This window comes from Salvelinus alpinus, chromosome 7, assembly GCF_045679555.1.
Source record: "Salvelinus alpinus chromosome 7, SLU_Salpinus.1, whole genome shotgun sequence".
In the NCBI taxonomy this organism is placed as follows: Eukaryota; Metazoa; Chordata; class Actinopteri; order Salmoniformes; family Salmonidae; genus Salvelinus; species Salvelinus alpinus.
The window spans coordinates 24,736,969-24,752,484 of record NC_092092.1 but is presented as its reverse complement, the minus strand read 5'-3'; positions in this window follow the sequence as shown (position 1 = coordinate 24,752,484).

The window sequence follows — 15,516 nt, the reverse complement described above, 5'->3', positions numbered from 1 at the left end:
ATTAGACTTATTAGCCAAAAATCTTTAAAGTCACTGACAAGGCAAGCAGGCAGGGAGGCAGTTAGGGAGTCAGGCAAGCAGGGAGGCAGGGAGGGAGGGAGGCAATCAGGCAGGGAGGGAGTGAGGCAAGGAGGGAGGGAGGGAGGCAATCAGGCAGGCAGGGAGGCAGTTAGGGAGTCAGGCAGGCAGGGAGGGAGGGAGGCAATCAGGCAGGCAGGGAGGCAGTTAGGGAGTCAGGCAAGCAGGGAGGCAGGGAGTGAGGCAAGCAGGGAGGCAGGGAGGGAGGGAGGCAGGGAGGCAGTTAGGGAGTCAGGCAAGCAGGGAGGCAGGGAGGCAATCAGGCAGGCAGGGAGGCAGTTAGGGAGTCAGGCAAGCAGGTAGGCAGGGAGGGAGGGAGGCAGGGAGGCAGGGAGGCAATCAGGCAGGCAGGGAGGCAGTTAGGGAGTCAGGCAAGCAGGGAGGCAGGGAGGGAGGCAATCAGGCAGGCAGGGAGGCAGTTAGGGAGTCAGGCAAGCAGGGAGGCAGGTACGGAGGGAGGCAATCAGGCAGGGAGGGAGTGAGGCAGGCAGGCAGGGAGGCAGAGAGGGAGTGAGGCAGGCAAGCAGGGAGGCAGGGAGGGAGGGAGGCAATCAGGCAGGCAGAGAGGCAGTTAGGGAGTCAGGCAAGCAGGGAGGCAGGGAGGGAGGGAGGCAATCAGGCAGGGAGGGAGTGAGGCAGGCAGGCAGGGAGGCAGGGAGGGAGGCAGTCAGGCAGGGAGGCAGGCAGGGAGGAAGGGAGGCAGGGAGGGAGGCAGTCAAGCAGGGAGGCATGCAGGGAGGCAGGGAGGGAGGCAGGGAGGGAGGCAGGCAGGGAGGCAGGCAAGGAGGCAGGGAGGGAGGGAGGGAGGCAGGCAGGGAGGCAGGCAAGGAGGCAGGGAGGGAGGGTGGGAGGCAGAGGTGGAAATGAAGACGGGCTGAAAATACTAATGACAAAAGAAGCAAAGGATCAGAGCACACGGAGGCACATGCACACCTGCGCATTTGTATGGCATACTTCAGCACACGACAAGACTGGAGAACACCCCCTTTAGCCCATAACACTATAAGACCCATCTGATTTTGAAGTCGGAAGTCGGAAGTTTACATACACTTAGGTTGGAGTCATTGAATCTCATTTTTCAACCACTCCACAAATTTCTTGTTAGCAAACTAGTTTTGTCAAGTCGGTTAGGACATCTACTTTGTGCATGACACAAGTAATTTTTCCAACAATTGTTTACAGATTATTTCACTTAAAATTCACTGTATCACATTCCAGTGGGTCAGAAGTTTACATACACTAAGTTGACTGTGCCTTTAAACAGCTTGGAAAATTCCAGACAATGATGTCATGGCTTTAGAAGCTTCTGATAGGCTAATTGACATCATTTGAGTGAATTGGAGGTGTACTTGTGGAGGTATTTCAAGGCCTACCTTCAAACTCAGTGCCTCTTTGCTTGACATCATGGGAAAATCAACAGAAATCAGCCAAGACCTCAGAAAAATTAATTGAAGACCTCTACAAGACTGGTTCATCCTTGGGAGCAATTTCCAAACGCCTGAAGGTACCACGCTCAGCTGTACAAACAATAGTACACAAGTATAAACACCATGGGGTGACGCAGCCATCATACCACTCAGCAAGGGGACACGTTCTGTCTCCTAGAGATGAACGTACTTTGGTGCGAAAAGTGCAAATCAATCCCAGAACAACAGCAAAGGACCGTGTGAAGATGCTGGAGGAAACAGGTACAAAATAATCTATATCCACAGTAAAACGAGTCCTATATCAACATAACCTGAAAGGCCGCTCAGCAAGGAAGAAGCCACTGCTCCAAAACCGCCATAAAAAAAACATATTACGGTTTGCAACTGCACATGGGGACAAAGATCATACTTTTTGGAGAAATGTCCTCTGGTCTAATGAAACAAAAATAGAACTGTTTAGCCATAATGACCATTGTTACATTTGAAGGAAAAAGGGGGAGGCTTGCAAGCTGAAGAACACCATCCCAACCGTGAAGCACGGGGGTGGCAGCATCATGTTGTGGGGGTGCACTTCACAAAATAGATGGCTTCATGAGGATAGAAAATTATGTGGTATAAATTGATGCAATATCTCAAGACATAAAGCTTGTCGCAAATTGGTCTGCCAAATGGACAATAACCCAAAGCATACTTCCAAAGTTGTGGCAAAGTGGCTTAAGGACAACAAAGTCAAGGTATTCGAGTGGCCATCATAAAGCCATGACCTCAATCCTATAGAAAATGTGTGGGCAGAACTGAAAAAGCATGTGTGAGCAAGAAGGCCTACAAACCTGACTCAGTTACACCAGCTCTGTCATGAGGAATGGCCAAAATTCACCCAACTTATTGTGGGAAGCTTGTGGAAGGCTTCCCAAAACGTTTGACCCAAGTTAAACAATTTTAAGGCAATGCTACCAAATACTAATTGAGCGTATGTAAACTTCTGACCAACTGGGAATGTAATGAAAGAAATAAAAGCTGAAATAAATCATTCTCTCTATTATTCTGACATTTCACATTCTTAAAATAAAGTGGTGATCCTAACTGACCTAAGACAGGACATTTTTACTAGGATTGAATGTCAGGAATTGTGAGAAACTGAGTTTAAATGTATTTGGCTAAGGTGTATGTAAGCTTCCGACTTCAACTGTATATTATTACTATTATTTATGTATATACTGTATATATATATATATATATATATCATAGCAATAATTTGATGCATTTTATTTATTTGGCCTTACTGCTATTAGCCTATACAAACGCATTGAATGACAGATTCACTATAAAGGAACAACAGATAGTCCCCCCTAAAAAAATCTAAAGGAAGTTGGTTCTCAATTGTCTGTTCTATATCTGAGACATACTGTAAAGATCAGGAAACAGTCTCTGAACAGTCTCCATATATACTTCCCATTTATTTTTTCAACTGGTACCGAGGGACCTTCAGACGAGTCTTGGGAGGCATGTGGGCGTCCTAGCGCAAAACAACCAACATGTACCTGTTCGTGAGAGTCTCATATCTCCGTTTGGACGCTACAGATTTTCGGGATGTCTCATGGTCTGTCAAACACCGCTGTAGCAGATGCAGATGTGCGACATCGGCGGATACGATAGATTAAGATGCATCCAATGCAAAAATCATTATCATACTAATAATTTCCATGGGAGTGCGGACATCAACTCTAGGGGGTTAAAAAAACAAGGCCAAATGACTTACCACCCTGTACACTACAGCCCTATTCCATCAACACACATACAACTCCATGTGTCAACTAGAGGAATAGTTCAAACCAGGATGTACTATAGTACCATTTTCTCCTTCTTTCTCAGGTAGGTACAGCTTCTGAAGGACTTCCCCTTGGCTGCCCTTCCTCTGCCCCACTGTAGAGCCCCCGAGGCAGGGTGACATGAGGGCTGGCTGGCCCTGGTATCATATGATCCACCCGTGGTGGTGCACGTTTCTCAATGGCTGTGTTTGTAAGCGAGCCTGTGGCCTGGGTCAGCTAAGCCAGGCAAAACTGAGGCTAATTGAGCAGGAATGACTGGATAGAGTCGGATATACGTAAGGCCTGATTACTGCCACTCCTCATCAGGTAATGCCTTCTCAACAGGAGCTTGTGGGGGCCGGTGGTGGCTTGTGCACAGGTACGTGCACAGCTAGGGCTTTACCTGTGCAGAGCACATGCTCCTCTGCCCTTCCAGTCTCCAAAGTACCCTTTTGGGTGGTGGTGTAATTTCCCCCCCCCCAAAAAAAAAAATCTATACATTTTTTCTCATTGTTGTTTGGAACCCACTGTCCGCAAGTCGTTGTAAGTTCGTCACCCCCCACTCCGTCTGTTGGTTGCGCCTGTTGAAGTGCCCTGTACAAAGCTCGTGTGAGCCCAGTTGTGATCCTTTTCCCCAGTCTGCCCTGTATGGAGATTGCTTGTTAAAAGTGTGTGTAGCTAGCTACCTAGTTTAAATATCAACAGTACTGCCACAGCAGCATAACATTTGAGTAACACTTGATAACACTTGATTTAGCCCACATCATCATCAATATTCGGTCTGGTTGGCTGATACATGCAGCAGAGAGAGACAGAAAGACAGAGGTAAATCACAATCAGTAAAAGAAATGGAGCTAGCTAACTAGCAGATTTACATCAATCATCAACATCAATGATCAGCTGATAGCCCACTCTTTTCTCGATGTCAGGCATGGTGTTAGGAGGCCTTGTAACTATCTTGCTTACTGTTTGTTGCAGAAATAGGCCTAAAAAATACAATTACGCTACAGAGGGATTTGTTACTCTATGCTTTTTTCCATTTGAACACCTGCCCCCTGAAAGGTCTGTGCACAGCCCTGCCTGTTCGGCCTGACATTTAGCACATGATAAACTTACTGTCCGCATGGCTGATGGCTGGGGGCTCCCATGGACGCTGGCTGTGGGCTGATGGCTGATCTGAGGTCAGCTAGCGGACAGGGACAAATTCCTCATCGTCATGTTTTGTGTTTGTTTAAGGGTGTGTGTGTGTGTGCGTGTGTGTGTGTGTGTGTGTGTGTGTGTGTGTGTGTGTGTGTGTGTGTGTGTGTGTGTGTGTGTGTGTGTGTGTGTGTGTGTGTGTGTGTGTGGATTGTGCAACTCTTTGATTGTGTGTTTATGTGGGTATGCATCTGCGTGGCGTTTCTTCCCCTCTTTATCTGTGTGAAAGACGGCCCGAAGCTGGGTGGCTACTGATAACGATAAATGAAAGGATCAGGTTTCATCGCCACAGCCACCCCTTCACAAAACCCTAGGGCTGACCTATCTGTTCCCTCTGCTCTGGAAGCTTTGAAGCAGCTTCATACATCTGGCTGCCTTTGACTGAGGTGCAGGTCACATAGACTAGGTTACCAGGTTAGGGTGAGGTCAAAGAGGCAAGGTTGCCATGTTCGACTATACAAACCCAAGATACTTATGGGTGCTATCTCCAGCCTCAGCCTCAAATCTTCCCTGACCCCTGGCCTGAAGGTCACCCAGCTAACTTGTCTTTAACCCTGGGGAGGGTCAGCTGGACAGCATGTGAGCAAGGCAACCTCTGTCCAACCACATGGGACTGACCATGGATCACAGAGACAGGGGTTAGATCTACTGGGTAGGAAATTGGACCTGACACTAGAGAGGGTGCTGTTTGGCCAAATGCCCAGGACTGACGTTGAGTGTACCTGATACAGCAGCACACTTGACCAGTGCTGTTGAAAGTAGGGTGACCACATGTCCCGGATTGTGTGGGACAGTCCTGCATTTTGGTCCTTTGCCCCGCGTCCTGCAAACAAACAATCATGTCCCACATGTTATCAACAAATTCAAACACCACTAATTTAGAAAAAAAGGTTGGTTTGTCCCGTATTTCAGTCAGACATTCCAACCTGTCTCTTGCAGTCGCATTGTGCTCATGAAAGATAAACTGGCCACTGAGTGTGTATTAGGTACACCCATCTTGTACCGGCCACTTTGCCTCCAGAACAGCTTGAATTATTTGAGGCATGGAATCATTGTTCAATTGATATCAAGGGACCTAAATTGTGCCAGGACAACATTCCCCACACCATTACACCACTGCCACCAGCCTGTACCATTGACACCAGGCAGAATGGGTCCATGGACTTCTGCTGCTTACGCCAAATCCTGACTCTACCATCAGCATGACGCAACAGGAACTGGGATTCGTCGGACCAGGCAATGTTTTTACACTCCTCAATTGTCCAGTGTTGGCGATTGCATGCCCACTGGAACTGCTTCTTGTTTTTAGCTGATAGGAGTGGAACCCGGTGTGGTCGTCTGCTGCAATAGCCCTTCCGCTACAAGGACTGACGAGTTGTGGTTTCCCAGATGCCGTTCTGCACACGTGTTGTACTGCGCTGTTATTTGCCTGTTTGCGGGCCGCTTGCTTGCACGATTCTTGCCATTCTCCTTCGACCTCTCATCAACGAGTTGTTTCGCCCACAGGACTGCTGCTGGCTGGATGTTTTCTGTTTATCGCACCATTCTCAGTAAACCCTAGACACTGTCATGCATGAAAAGCTCAGGATGCCAGCCGTTTCTGAGATACTGGAACTGGCACGCCTGGCACTGACGATTATACCACGCTCAAAGTTGCTTAGATCACTCGTTTTTCCCATTCTAATGTTCAATAGAACAGTAACTGAATGTCTCTGCCTGTCTGCCTGCTTTATATAGCAAGCCACGGCCACGTGACTGTCTGTAGGAGCGAATCATTTTCGTGATCGGGTGGTGTACCTAACAAACTGCCCACTGCTTGTATCTCGTAAGGATGTGGTCGCTAAGCCTACTGGTGATGTTAAATAGTATATCATCCTGTTGTCCTGCATTTGGGTATTTTAAATATGGTCACCCTAGTTGAAAGGTCAGGTCCAGCTGTGGATGAACCATGCCAGAGTAGGTTAAGATACAGCCAAATTCAAGGTTCGAAGAATCTTGGTCCTCTGACTGATAAAAAACGAATATTTCAATAATAAGAAAAAGCTCTGCATAGCCACTCAACTTGTAGGATCCCACAGCCACAATCAATCCAGCACCTTATCAATTTTTTCATACCTATGTCCAATTCCACAGCCAAGCCAAGCGGTGAGGCAAATTCATCATTCAGACAATGACATTCACCTGGCCAATCTCTTCCACCTCCCAGCAGCCCAATGATGTAGAGCCCCTGAAATGACATAAGAAGATATTTAATTTCAAAATAATCCGTTTTTTTATTTTTTATTTGACGGCCTACTTCTGAATATGGACAGTGTGCGTATAATCACTTCACCACATTCGTCAGCTAGAGAATAAAGTGAAATCTGTTTTTAAGAGGCAGACCCACTTTCATAGTTTCCATTTTCATCAGTGCACCTTCATGACTCTCTAGTCAGGAAAACCCTAATCTTACCTTTAGCACCCAGCTCCTATTATTATAAATGATTCATCCGTGTGCAGAAATAACTTACTTACCGATGCAATCGTACAGAGAGCTGACCTAGATTTGATTCTAAACTGACATTCTTCTCTCGTATTTGTCTCCTTCTGTTGATCCTGGGTACCATGCAGGGACAGAGAGAACATGTTGAACACAGGGTAATGTGGAACACAGGGTAATGTGGAACACAGGGTAACGTGTAACACAGAGTAACATTTGGAACATAGACTTGTGTGTGGAGCCACAGAAAAGATGTGTGTGTGTGTGCACCGAAGACTCCAACGTGTGTGTGTGTGTGTGTGTGTGTGTGTGTGTGTGTGTGTGTGTGTGTGTGTGAGAGAGAGAGAGAGAGAGAGAGGTCTTAAGCCGTTCCGGTACAGTGGTGATGACTGGTGTGTGATGAGCATAGGGAGTATGTTCTGGTAGTCACACAGACAGTACTTGGCATTTCAGCTGCACTACCTTTCATGAGATTTTGGGAGTCATGTTAGGTGGGGAGGAAAAGAGGACAGGAGGAGATGAAGAGAAGCACAAGAGGAGAAGAGAAGGGGAGAAAAATTGAGGTAGGTGGATACACAGACTCTGCAAAGACATTCCTGGCTCCAGTTTTATAGCCTAGCTATAGCTTCCTACCTCTCTCCCAAACAGACACTGCCCACCATAACCTGCTGGAAGCTGGAAGCCTCATAGCCATCTTGGGGTCTGTGTGTGAAGCAGCCTCAAGGAGCCAGCAGAGACAGCATAGCCAGCATCCAAGCATGGCAGCCACGTCGCAAATTGTCTGCTGGAGGGAGAGTAGGGAGGGGGGAATCTAAGGAAGAGAGGCGCTTATGTAAAACTGCTCTGGGGATGGGGGGTTCTGAGGAATGAAGGGGAAGGTAGGTTTACACAGACCTCTGGGACCATGCAGGCATGAGATAAGCTGCCCCCCTCCCCTTCCCCTCCCCACGGCCCCCTAGACAGACCCAGAACCTGTCGTCACATGGCCCTGGGTGTGGTTATCTGCTGCTGTCCCCTCCTGCTCAGGTCTTTTTACACTGATAACAGCGAGCCGCTGAGACCCCCTTTATGTAGCCTGTCTGAGCCACACACACACACACACACACACACACACACACACACACACACACACACACACACACACACACACACACACACACACACACACACACACACACACACACACACACACACACACACACAGTGCAATCCCAGAATCCCAGAATCCCAAACACACATGACACACACTGCTCCAGTGCCCAGACAGCACAGAGTACAGAGGACTAATGGGGGGGGGGGGGCATAGATCTGAGACTGGACTTAGAACTGGACTTTAGAGGTAGCAGGGAGAGCTCAGGGCCTATTGAGGGATGAGGGTCAGACTAGAGGGATGAGGGTCAGACTAGAGGGATGAGGTTCAGACTAGAGGGATGAGGGTCAGAGTTCACCTAAGGTCATAGATCCACAGGAGGCTCACAGACAGAGAGACCTATCTGATCTATCACTGCCAGCTTCCTGAAGTAAACAGACACTAATTATCTGGATCAGGTTGAGAGGCTTATCAGCCTGTCTGTCTCTCTGTCTGTTTCCTCCCACTCCTAAATACATTTCCTCAGAGAAATGTATTAGAGAAGGGCTCGCCTGTCAGGCCCCATCAGATTCCTCACTGTCTTTGGTATTACAGATTGGCATGCACACCTAAACCCTCTAACATTGTGTGTGTTCCACATGGCACCTTATTCCTTATACTGTCAAGGCTCAGGAGAAGACCCAGATGCAGGCAGTTTCGAAGTAACAAAAGTTTATTATAAAAACAGGGAGGCAGACAAACGACAGGTCAAGGGCAGGCAGAGGTCAGTAATCCAGAGCAGAGTCCGACATTTCTCCGCTTTCACAAAAAGCTGGTTCTCCAGGAGGTGCTGGAGGACCTGTTGGACGTGGAGCACGTGCTCTTGGGCTGAGTGGGAGAAAACAAGAATTCGTCGAGGTAGATGAACCGGTTCAACATGTCGCAGAGAACATAATTAACCAGGGCCTGGAACACAACTGGGGCATTGGTAAGGCCAAATGGCATGGCCAGCTATTCGTAGTGACCGCTGGCCGTGTTGAAAGCAGTCTTCCACTCATCCCCTTCCCGCATCCGCACCAGGTCGTAGGCATTCCGCAGGTCCAACTTGGAGAAAACGGTGGCCCCCTGGAGCGGCTTGAAGGCAGAGGTGGAATGCCACCATGATGTCAATAAGGCCCCGGTAGTCAATGCACGGGCACAGGGTTTTTTCCTTCTTCTCCACAAAGAAGAACCCTGCGCCGGCGGGGGAGGCACAAGGATGGATACACGCTGCAGCTAGGGAGTCCTCGATGTAGGTCTCCATAGCCTTGGTCTCCAGACCCGACAGAGAGTACAGTCGTTCACGGGGCGGTGTGGTGTCTGGGAGAAGGTCAATCCCACAGTCATAGCGTCGGTGCGGAGGAAGTGAAGTGGCTGGGCTTTACTGAAATCCTCCCGGAGGTCCTGGTACTCCGTGGGAATGGCGGAGAGGTCCGGGGCAACTTCCGAGCCCATAGGAAGACGTTCCGGGGCAGGCTGCACTGACTTCAGGCAATGGGATTTGCATTCAGCCAAGGTCTGGAACTCCTCGCAACTCCTCGTGCCTTCCAATGGTGGCTCCTTGGGAGAAGACGGCATTGCGGATCTGGTCCAAGTCTGCTGGATTCGTCATGGCCAGTTGGTACTGTCAAGGCTCAGGAGAAGACCCAGATGCAGACAGTTTCTAAGTAACAAAAGTTTATTACAAAAACAGGGGGGCAGGCAAACGACAGGTCAAAGACAGGCAGAGGTCAGTAATCCAGAGCAGAGTCCGAAAGGTACAGAACGGCAGGCCGGCTCAGGGTCAGGGCAGGCAGAGGTCGGTAATCCAGGGTGGTCTGACAAGGTACAGAACGGCAGGCAGTCTCAGGGTCAGGGCAGGCAGAATGGTCAAAACCGGGAAAACTAGAAAACAGGAACTAGAGAAAGACAGGAGCACGGGAAGAACGCTGGTAGGCTTGATGAAACAAAATGAAATGGCAAGAGAAACGGAGAACACAGGTATAAATACACTGGGGATAATGGGGAAGAAGGGCGACATCTGGAGGGGGGTGGAGACAAGCACAAAGACAGGTGAAACAGATCAGGGTGTGACATATACACTCAATGGCCAGTCTAGTACCGGGTGGCCAGTCTAGTACCGGGTCGGAACCCCCTTTGCCTCCAGAACAGCCTGAATTCTTCAGTGAATGGATTCTACAAGGAGTCGGAAACGTTCCCTGGTAATGTTGGTCCATGCTGTTTTCCACACAGGAGTGCCACTGACTGGAGATTTTTTGTTTGTCGCGCCATTCTCAGTTAACCCTAGATTGGACTGTCGTCCATGAAAAGCCCATCATGCCACGCTCAAAGTTGCTTGGGTCACTCGCTTTTTCCATTCTAACGTTCAATCGAACAGTAACTGAGTGCCTCAATGCTTGTCTGCCTGCTTTATATAGCAAGACATGGCAATGTGACTGTCTGTAGGAGCGATCAATTTTCGTGAACGGAGTGGTGTACCTGATAAACTGACCACACTATCTTTGGGGCCCTCATCAAAAGTAGTGCACTATTTTGGATGCAGACATTACACTCTATGAATTCCCTATCCAATACCCACCACAAACCTCTTCCATGCCCTGGTCAGGTTATCTTCTTATCGTTTGACCTTTAAATCCAACTATTATAATTCACAATTAATGGAAACTTGATTAAAATCAGTTTAAAGACACTTTTATTATCCATTTTATTAGAAATGTTTTATCCTTTAATTAGTTGTTGCATATTCTGTTGAAGGGGTTTGAGGTCTTTAAAAATTAAATATTTCAACATTACCAGTGTATGTGAATCAAATCAAAGTTTATTTGTCACGTTCGCCGAATACAACAGTTGTAGACCTTACAGTGAAATGCTTACTTACTCACTAACCAACAGTGCAATTTCTAAGTAAATAAATAAATAAAAGGTATTAGGTAGATAAGTAAAGAAATAAAAAACAACAGTAAAAAGACAGTGAAAAATAACAGTAGCGAGGCTATATACAGTAGGGAGGCTATAAAAGTAGCGAGGCTATATACAGGCACCGGTTAGTCGGGCTGATTTAGGTCGTATGTACATGTAGATATGGTTAAAGTCACTATGCATATATGATAAACAGAGAGTAGCAGTAGCGTAAAAGAGGGGTTGGTGGGTGGTGGGTGGCGGGACACAATGCAGTTAGCCCGGGTAGCCAATGTGCGGGGGCACCGGTTGGTCGGGCTAATTGAGGTAGTATATACATGAATGTATAGTTAAAGTGACTATGCATATATGATTAACATTGAGTAGCAGCAGCGTAAAAGAGGGGTTGTGTAACGCTTGTCGTAGTTGGAAGAAGAGGGGGACCAATGTAAGTGTCCATATTGTTTTAATACGAAAATAAATGAACACTGAACAAAAACAATCAAACGACAAACGAACACTCCTTGTACGATGAAACAGCAAACAGAAAAATATAATCACCCACAACACACAATGACAAACAGGCTACCTAAATATGGCTCCCAATCAGAGACAACGACTTACACCTGCCTCTGATTGAGAACCATACTAGGCCAAACACATAGAAATAGAACAATAGAACAAAACATAAAAAAACCAACATAGAATGCCCACCCCAACTCACGCCCTGACCAAACTAAAATAAAGACATAACAAAGGAACATAAGGTCAGAACGTGACAGTTTGGAGGGGGGCACACAATGCAAATAGTCGTAATCAAATAGGTAGCCATTTGATTACCTGTTCAGGAGTCTTATGGCTTGGGGAAAAAACTGTTGAGAAGCCTTTTGGTCCTAGACTTGACACTCCGGTACCGCTTGCCATGCGGTAGTAGAGAGAACAGTCTATGACTGGGGTGGCTAGGGTCTTTGACAATTTGTATGACCTTCCTCTGACACCTTCTGGTGTAGAGGTCCTGGATGGCAGGCAGCAAAGCCCCAGTGATGTACTGGGCCGTACGCACTACCCTCTGTAGTGCTTTGCGGTCAGAGGCCGAGCAGTTTCCGGACCAGGCAGTGATGCAACCATTCAGGATGCTCTCGATGTTGCAGCTGAAGAACCTTTTGAAGATCTGTGGACCCATGGCAAATCTTTTCAGTCTCCTGAGGGGGAAATAGGCTTTGTCGTGCCCTCTTCACGACTGTCTTGGTGTGTTGGTGTGTTTGGACCATTCTAGTTTGTTGGTGATGTCGACACCAAGGAACTTGAAGCTTTCAACCTGCTCCACTTGTGTCGTCTGCAAACTTAATGATGGTTTTGGAGTCGTGCCTTTCATGGGTGAACAGGGAGTATAGGAGGGGACTGAGCACGCACCCCTGAGGGGCCCCAGTGTTGAGGATCAGCGTGGCAGATGTGTTGCTACCTACTCTCTCCACCTGGGGGCGGCCCGTCAGGAAGTCCAGGATCCAGTTGCAGAGGGAGGTGTTTAGTCCCTGGATCCTTAGCTTAGTGATAAGCTTTGAGGGTACTATGGTGTTGAACGCTAAGCTGTAGTCAATGAATAGCATTCTCACATAGGTGTTCATTTTGTCCAGGTGGGAAAGGGCAGTGTGGAGTGCAATAGAGATTGCATCATCTGTGGATCTGTTTGGGTGGTATGCAAATTGGAGTGGGTCTAGGGTTTCTGGGATAATGGGATAATGGTGTTGATGTGAGCCATTACCAGCCTTTCAAAGCACTTCATGGCTACGGACGTGGCAGGTTGCCTTAGTGTTCTTGGGCACAGAGACTATGGTGGCCTGCTTGAAACATGTTGGTATTACAGACTCAATCAGGGACATGTTGAAAATGTCACATCCTGGTAATCTGTCTGGCCCTGCAGCCTTGTGAATGTTGACCTGTTTAAAAGTCTTACTCACGTCGGCTACGGAGAGCATGATCACACAGTCGTCTGGAAAAGTTGGTGCTCTCATGCATGCCTCAGTGTTGCTCGCCTCGAAGAAAGCATAGTGATTTAGCTCGTCTGGTAGGCTCGTGTCACTGGGCAGCTCGCGACTGTGCTTCCCTTTGTTGTCTGTAACAGCCCTGCCACATAAGACGAGCGCCGGAGCCAGTGTATTACGATTCAATCTTAGCCCTGTATTGACGCTTTGCCTGTGATGGTTCGTCGGAGGGCATAGCAGAATTTTTAATAAGCTTCCGGGTTAGAGTCCGGCACCTTGCAAACGGCAGCTCTACCCTTTAGCTCAGTGCGGATGTTGCCTGTAATCCATGGCTTCTGGTTGGGGTATGTACGTACAGTCACTGTGGGGTCGACTGATGTGGTGTACTCCTCAATGCCATCGGAAGAATCCCGGATCATGTGATGGACTACTACTGTGGTTTCAATTGCCAAAGCAAATAATGTTGTATTATTTAGTTAGTTTGCTTTCTAAAGCAAAGGGAGTTATTTATTGAAACACAGAGAGACAGAGAGAGGAAAAACTTTAAGGCTGAACTAATGACAATTTGAGGATGGGAGTGATAATGGGCTCCACTTGATGTCAGTATAATAAATATTGATGCTGTTATTGGATAAGGGGTCTAATGGCTTCTGGTTCATATGACCCCCTCCAGATGGGCAGGTAGACCCCATGGAGAACCCCCATCAGACCCCCCTTTACCTGGATCCAGAGAAGACGAAAGAGGGTGGTCTCCAGGGGGGCATAGCTCATACAGGGGAGACACTCCTCATTGCAGGCCTGATTAGGTTTAGTAGCGCCTGGGGCCGGGAGCAGATAGTGGAGATATATCAATGTAGAGCATCCAGAACCTGGTCGTAGAGGCTTTATTGCTTTGGCCTGGGAGGCACTGTAGCAATGTCTGTCTCCATTTCATTTAGGGTCAGAAATACCACAGGAGGATGACGGTGGAGAGAGAGGATGGAGGTGGTGGATAGGTGACACACTGAACAGGAAATGTAATCAAATAAAATGTTATTTGTCACATGCTTCATCAACAACAGGTGTGGACTTCCCAACAATGCAGAGAGAAAGAAAATAGAAAAATAATAGAAAAGTAAAACACGTAATAATGAAAGTAATAATAGATACACAATGAGTAATGATAACTTGGTTATATACAAGGTTGATGTGCAAGGGTATGAGGTAATTGAAGTAGATGTGTACATATAACTTGGAATAAAGTGACAGATAATAAACAGTAGCAGCAGCGTACAGTATGTGATGACTCAAAAAAGTGAATGCAGTGCAGATAATCCGGGTAGCTATTTGGTTAACTATTTAACTAACTATTTAGCAGTCTTATAGCTTGGGGGTAGAAGCTGTTCAGGGTCCTGTTGGTTCCAGACTTGGTGCATCAGTACCGTTTTCCGTGCGGTAGAAGAGAGAACAGTCTATGAATTGGGTGGCTGGAGTCGTTGACAATATTTAGGTCCTTCCTCTGACACCGCCTGGTATAGAGGTCATGGATGGCAGGGAGCTCGGCCCCAGTGATGTACTGGGCCGTATGTATCTCCTTGCGGGTCGAATGCCAAGCAGTTGCCATACCAAGCGGTGATGCAGCCAGATGCTCTCAATGATGCAGCTGTAGAACTGTTTGAGGATCTAATTCATTAGCTACAGGGACTGAGGGTGGCCCATTGCTTTGTCCTCTGTTGTGGTGTGTCTTTACTTTTGCTTGATTGATCCCAAACCAAGCAAGACAAAAGCATCTGCTTAAAATCAAATTTACAACAGCATCATATGCTCAGTGGGTTCATAGTTTTATAGTGCTGATAAAATAAATCGCAATCTTAGTGGCTTACTGGTTGGCTTGTTAGTTCATGTGTGTTTACTGTTTGTGGCTTGATTTGAAGTTGAGTAAGTGTGTTATTATTCAGCCAATAGGATCCCTGCGTGTGGAGTATCAGTGTCTTTTACAGACAGAGACCCAGATCTCATTAGCTACGAAGGCCTACTATTCTAATGTGAGACTGTGACACAGCATCATGGCTGGGGCTCCCAGCAGCCTCCTGGATCTACTAGTTCACTCTGTTACTCAGGGAGACAGACGGACGCGGTAACACACGAATCGAGAGGCACCCCCTGATCTGTGTGTGAGTGAGAGTGTCGAGAGGCACCCCGTGCTCTGTGTGTATGGGGAGGGATCACAGCCCTGTCACTCCAGCTTTGTCAACTGCCAGGCTTTGACGCAGTCATGGGGAAACCCTGTCACACAGGGTGACACAGTGACAGGTGAAGAGACCCAGACGGTAACAGACAGACACAACGCTCCTGAAACAGACCTTATAGGCCTTCCTCATTCCTCCCCCGCATCATGTCACCTAGTGAAACCATCAACCTAGCCTGCTGGCATTAAAACCTGCTTAAAACATACTCTCCATTATTGCTTTGTAACTCTATGTCATTGTCATAGCAATGTCGAGACACAGACAAAGAGAGGCATTTGATGTTTGAAGACAGTTGTCATACTAGAATGTGC